Source organism: Columba livia, chromosome 2, assembly GCF_036013475.1.
Source record: "Columba livia isolate bColLiv1 breed racing homer chromosome 2, bColLiv1.pat.W.v2, whole genome shotgun sequence".
NCBI lineage: Eukaryota > Metazoa > Chordata > Aves > Columbiformes > Columbidae > Columba > Columba livia.
The window spans coordinates 4,763,882-4,769,741 of record NC_088603.1 but is presented as its reverse complement, the minus strand read 5'-3'; positions in this window follow the sequence as shown (position 1 = coordinate 4,769,741).

Genomic DNA, 5,860 nt, shown 5'->3' with positions numbered 1-5,860 from the left:
AGTTGATCAAGTGATCATTCAAAAGAGTTTCAGAGGAGAATGGTGTTCCCACCTCAAAATCCAAAGGAATTCTATTGAAGCTGAATGATGAGCTAACTTTTCTTACTTATCGTTACAAGAAAACATGAAGCCTGAAGTTTTGCTTTATTTTTATGTTCAGGGTTTGGTGGGTTTTTTTTGTGGTTTTGATTGTTTGTTTAATTGTTTTCATTTTATCTTCAGCTTAGTTTTCGTTTGGTTTTTGGTTTGGTCTGGTTTTCTGTTTATTGTTCTTATTATTTTTTCCCATTTTGCATTTTCTCTGAAATAGAAAAACCACCATCCTCCAAAATTTCTGTTGGCTCTATTAAAAAATATAGAAACCTTTGTCCAGATCTGGGTGCTGGTAGAAATATTTGATATATAAATTTTATTAAATGTTATGTTATTATATGTATGTTAACACCCCTACCATTGAATTGCAGCCTGAAATTTTTGTAACAAGCACATGAAAGGGAAATATTTTTAGAGGTAAATAAGGAAATCAGGTCAAATATCACTGATTAAGCCTTTGACCATAGCAAAGATGAAGACAATAAGCATACATGAGAATCCACTTCAACCTATAGTTTTGCAGTAACAGGCTGCCATAAAAAGAGCTCAGCAATCTATTTCAATTATTCATCCAGATCATGCACCTGAGTTCATATTTTCCTATTTCTGTGTGCATTTGTTTTTTTTTTTTCTTGATTTATTTTCCCCCTTAGGAGCAGTTTTAAATACAGCACTCAAATGACAAGACGCGAGTCCGAAAACATCACCTGATTCTCTCTTGGTAGCCGCAAGACATGGTTTCAGGTTTGTTTCAGCGGCGCCTGCCCTCTTCTAAAACCAGCCCTGGCTCCCCTACCAGGGGCTGCCTTCTCCTTTGGCATTTACGAGACTTCGTGAGGTGAACAGGAGAACTGATTCTCCCTGGGGGAAAAACAATAAAATATGTTTATTTCTAGTCTGGATCAGGTTCCTGAGCCAGTTCCCCACTATGCCCACAAATAGCTCTGGCGGGGAGTAAGTAGCCCAAAGAAAGTTGAAGAGGGAAGGGAAAGAAGTGCTGAAGCTTGCACTGCGGTCAAGTAACTGTGCCATAGCCTTGCTGCCAAGCTAGAAAATGTATCCCAGTGGAAACAAAATCCATCAAGCACACTGGTGCAAACCTCTAGTATACAAGTCCTCAAACAGATTTAAATTAATGTAATGTGATCAAGAGTTAATGTTCTACATTTTGCGCTATGTTTAAACAGCCTTAATTAAAACCCATCTGTTCATTTCATAAACGTTGAGAGCAAAATGATCACCAATTTACACTGTGTTGTAAAGAAAAATTAATTCCACTGCATAATTATGACTGCATATTTTTGATTTTCAGTACTTAAATGATAATTCAAGGCCCCATTTATAAAAGTTTCTGAAGCTCTGGATTGTATAAAGTTGCCCTGTTTCGAACATTCCTTTTTGCTTCAAAAACTAAACATTTTTCTGTCACGTCTGCACAACAAAATTGCCTATTCTTGGAGCTGTGGTTAAATGACATAGACCCAGCCTTCCTCCCTCCTCCCCTCCTACACCTTTCCTCTAAATTTTGATAGTTTTAAAGAATCGTCATGGCAATAAGAACCTCTGGGAGACAACAGCAGAGTCTGAAATTCCCCATTATTCCACTGCAGATTTGCCCTCAGTATAACAAACTCCATCATGACAATGTGTGTCCATGGGTTTGACCTTGATAGACCATAGAAATAATTCTGAGTCCATTTTCACTTTTGATACTGCTGATTGGATTAACAAGTTTAAGAAATAATGCCAACTTTTTTCAATGTTTAATTCAATGCTTTTTTCTGGGTGTGATTCTTGGGAAATATGAAGCTGTAGCAATGTCATCTCAGAAGCCTTAACTATTTAACCTGAATTGTTTACTTTTAACTTTGGAAGATCCCTGGGGGTTTTTTATGTCAATAAAATAAGTTTTTGCTATTGTCTTTTTTAGGTAAATAGTAAGACTGTGAAATATTCATTTATTTTAGGTTTCCTCCAACTTTGCATCATCAGGAGACAACTAGATATTATTAATTGCTGTGGAAATGTTCATAAATTTTTGACTATATTGTGCTGGTTAATGTTCCATACCATGGGTAAAATTTAGCCCAACCAGCACTACTCAGCACCTGGTGGTCTAGAAGTCAGTATCCAGACATGAATGTTGGTAGTGAGGACAATTTATACTCATCTGTTTGTAAATAACTGCAGCAGTATGGTGGTTAAGGCAAAAGGACAGATGAACCTGAGTCTTGCCTAAGGCAAATCATTCGTATATGAGCACTGAGTTCTCAGGGCTATTAAGAGAGGTCAAAGGTAGTCCAAAATAATTACACCCTTACTCTTGTTGCCTGAGGAAATCCAACCACTCTGTTCAGTGTGGCCACCTAGCTTTGCTTTTTTACTTTTTTGGGTTCTTTTTTTTTTGTTCTTATTCAGTTTATCATAACGTCCAGCAACCAAATCAGAATAATTGGGTCCAAAAAAATGCAGGTTTCCATAGACATTTTCAAAAATGGTTTAAATAACAGAGAATAAATAGTCATGTTCCAACTGCATAAGATTGTTATCTGTGTAAATGTCCTTGTAGCTACTAGGGGGATCTTGCAGAGAGAGAAAAAGTGGCAGAAAAAAACACCAAAAAAACAAGAGTTTTAGATAAGTTTGAGGTTGCTTCTGTATGTGTAGGGAGTACAGAAACCGGGCTGTTGAGGCTGGGAGGAGGCAACAAGCTGTTGTGAAATCAGCCACTGTCTTACGAGCTAAGTGAGTTGGTAGCACAAGCTAAAACCGCTCTGCAAAAGCAGCAAGAGAATCCTTGAGATAGCTGTGAAAATGTCAGACTTTCACCTTTGTAGAACCCGTGGGGAGAAGTACATTTCCTCCTCTGCATATTCAACCCTTTGCAGCCCTAAAATCAAGCTGCCACCATGAAAAACAACTTGGCAGAGGAGCCACATGCAATATGGAGTGTGTTGATCATGGAGGTGATGAGTGGAGAGAAGATGTAGTAATTACTGATCCATCAAATGCTTTCCTCTGCTCAGAGAAGTGTGGGAGTGGACTTGCAGGGGTGGTGGTGTTTGAGACTGAAAAACTTGGACAGAGCTGGTAGGAAGTGATAACTTTGGGCCTCTGGAATTACTGGTTCTTCGGATGTGCTTTTATGGCAAAATTAAGAAGCTCAAAGTTCTATAAGTTACTGAGGAAACTTTTTGATTTAAATGAAAAAATAGGGAGTTTTAAGGAAAAAAAAAAATAAAAAGACCCATAAGCACATTATTTTCTTTTAGACATGTTCTCCTTAACCACAAACAGCTGGGAATTTGCACAGAACAGCGACAGTAGGAAGGAACTCATTTTAATGGAATGTCTGTGCTGCAGATTGGCAGAATAAGGCCAAAAATACAGAAGACACAGGTTTTCCAAAATGACCCGTGGTCATCAGAGTTCATACATGATGGATTTCAGCATGAGACCCCTCTATACCAATGCTTACTCTCCCTGAAAAATGACAGGCTCTTCAAACGTCTTACATAGGGCTCCCTGCATGCTTTGGTATGTTAAAAAGTGGTAAGTGATGCCTTCTGTGTTTTTTTATAGGCATGACTTCAACAACACTGAATAAACACATATAATGGTTCAGATAGGGTGGCTGAAATGGAAAATTCTAATATGTACACCAAAAGCTTACTCATAGGCAACATATTTTTCTAATCCACAGACCAAAAAAAGTGCATCCCTATGAAACATGAAGTGTTGCACTTTTGAAACAGGACTGTTCACGATTCTTTTTCAAACAGCAGTTGAAACGGCTGAAAAGTACATGATTTGTAGGCCATTTGTGGGATTCCATAAAAACTATTAACCTCAATAGCAATAATATATTACAGGAAACATGAAAGATGCTCAGCCACAGATTTTTCTTTAATCTGTAATCTCTTTGGGAAGGAAAGAAGGAATATGTCTGAGTGCCTCTGCTGGCAGGAGCTTGTGATGACAGCAGCAGTCACTATGGTTTTATAAGATTTTCAAGGAATATAACAATATTAAATATTTGTAAGACAGTTAAAACTCCCTGTTGTAGTCTTACTACTGAAAGCACTTTGAGTAGTGCGAATACTCATGTTGTCTACCTCCTCAAATAGTAATATGAGATAATCTAGAAATCACTGGTAAAAACTGAATACTGTTTCCAGACATTATTTTGAAGGCATGTAGTATAGTGAATTAAGCCTATGTAGGTTTAAGTTCTCTTACCAGCTTCCTTGATAACTTTAGCAGCTGAAAAAGTAAATTTAAAACTATGAGCTGAAATTTTTCCATGCTATACCTCTGCAGGGAAACCTACCAGTTCCTGAGATTCTGTAGCTTCTGAAATAAGATTAGGAAAAAGATGAGAATTTACCCATGATAAATTCACTTAGAAGTGTTCGTTTATGAAGTCTAGACCTTCACACTAGATATGGAACTGGTTGTTGAAAACTGGCAGGAAATACAGCCCTAATTTGTTTTGGTTTGTTTGGTTTGTTTGGTTTAGGTTGTTTTGTTTTGTTTTAGACAGCCCTGCGAAATCTTGCCTAATTTAGGCAAGGTAAAGTCTTTGGGGAAAAATGAAATAAATCCTTATGTATACACTGAAAGGAAAGCTTGCCAACTTCAGCTCGCCAAAGACCCCTTCTGGCATTGCACATACTCAGTTCCCTTGCAGGTTTCATCCCCACAGATGTTTCAAAATGTAGTTGAGACCTGCAGGAGTACAACTTTAGTTCCTTATAGCTGTGGTGACTTCAGGATCTGGGAGGCTCCTTTCCAAGGTCTTAGCATGCCCATACCCAACATGTGTAGACAAGCAATAAAGGGACATTTGATATAACTGCAAAAAAGATGAGCAGGGAAGATGGACAAAAAACAGTGGCAGAGGTGAAAACAGAGTTGTAGGGTGGACTATTGTGGGAAGATGGGAGCTGGGGTTAAGAACTGATTTTGAGGAATGGCATAATAGGTGAGTAGAAGAGTGAATAACAATATTTTAAAGGTATTTTTATATCTTTTGTCTCTGATTTTGCAATGTTAACCTTTGGTTAATGTTGATATGGAATAGGAAGTCCTTCAAGACAGTATACATTGACAGACAAGCTTTCATAATATGCACAGCACGGTTGGGGTATAGCTGACCTTACAACATCTAGACATTAGACATTTAGCTCTGAGACTGGGTATTTCTGGAGCGGGACTCATTTGGCCTGTCTTAAATGTTAGGAAGCTGAGGAATGAGCTGAGTGTACATATTTCTATATTTTTACTGAAGAAGTTGACTAGTTCAGATTCAGACACTGAACTTTCACAAGTCTAAAGCAAAGAGACAAGAGTTCCTTGTGAATTTTGCCTTCAAATCAACGTCTAACAGATACCCAGCAGAATTTATGTTCACATGCCTATGAGCAGTTTTTGATCCCTGTATTTTAAAGTATAGTACCATGCTCCTTATACTCCATACAAACACATTCACATGCAGATACGCTGAAGCCACACCACGTAATGTGTTTGGTTAGAATAAATTTACATTAACATTAGGAGAGGTTTTCTTTTACACCAGCCATGTTGTCTTAATACAGGATTAGCAACATTTAGAGCTGCCTATTCCTCCCAAAATCTTTTTGTATTGCAAAGAAAGGAACAGGGGTCTTGCCAGGATTCCCATAATCTTGGGATCAATCACTCAATTCACCCAGTTCAGTCTTTGAGCATTCTGCAAAGTCCAAAAGGTGCAAAGCAGGTTAAATAC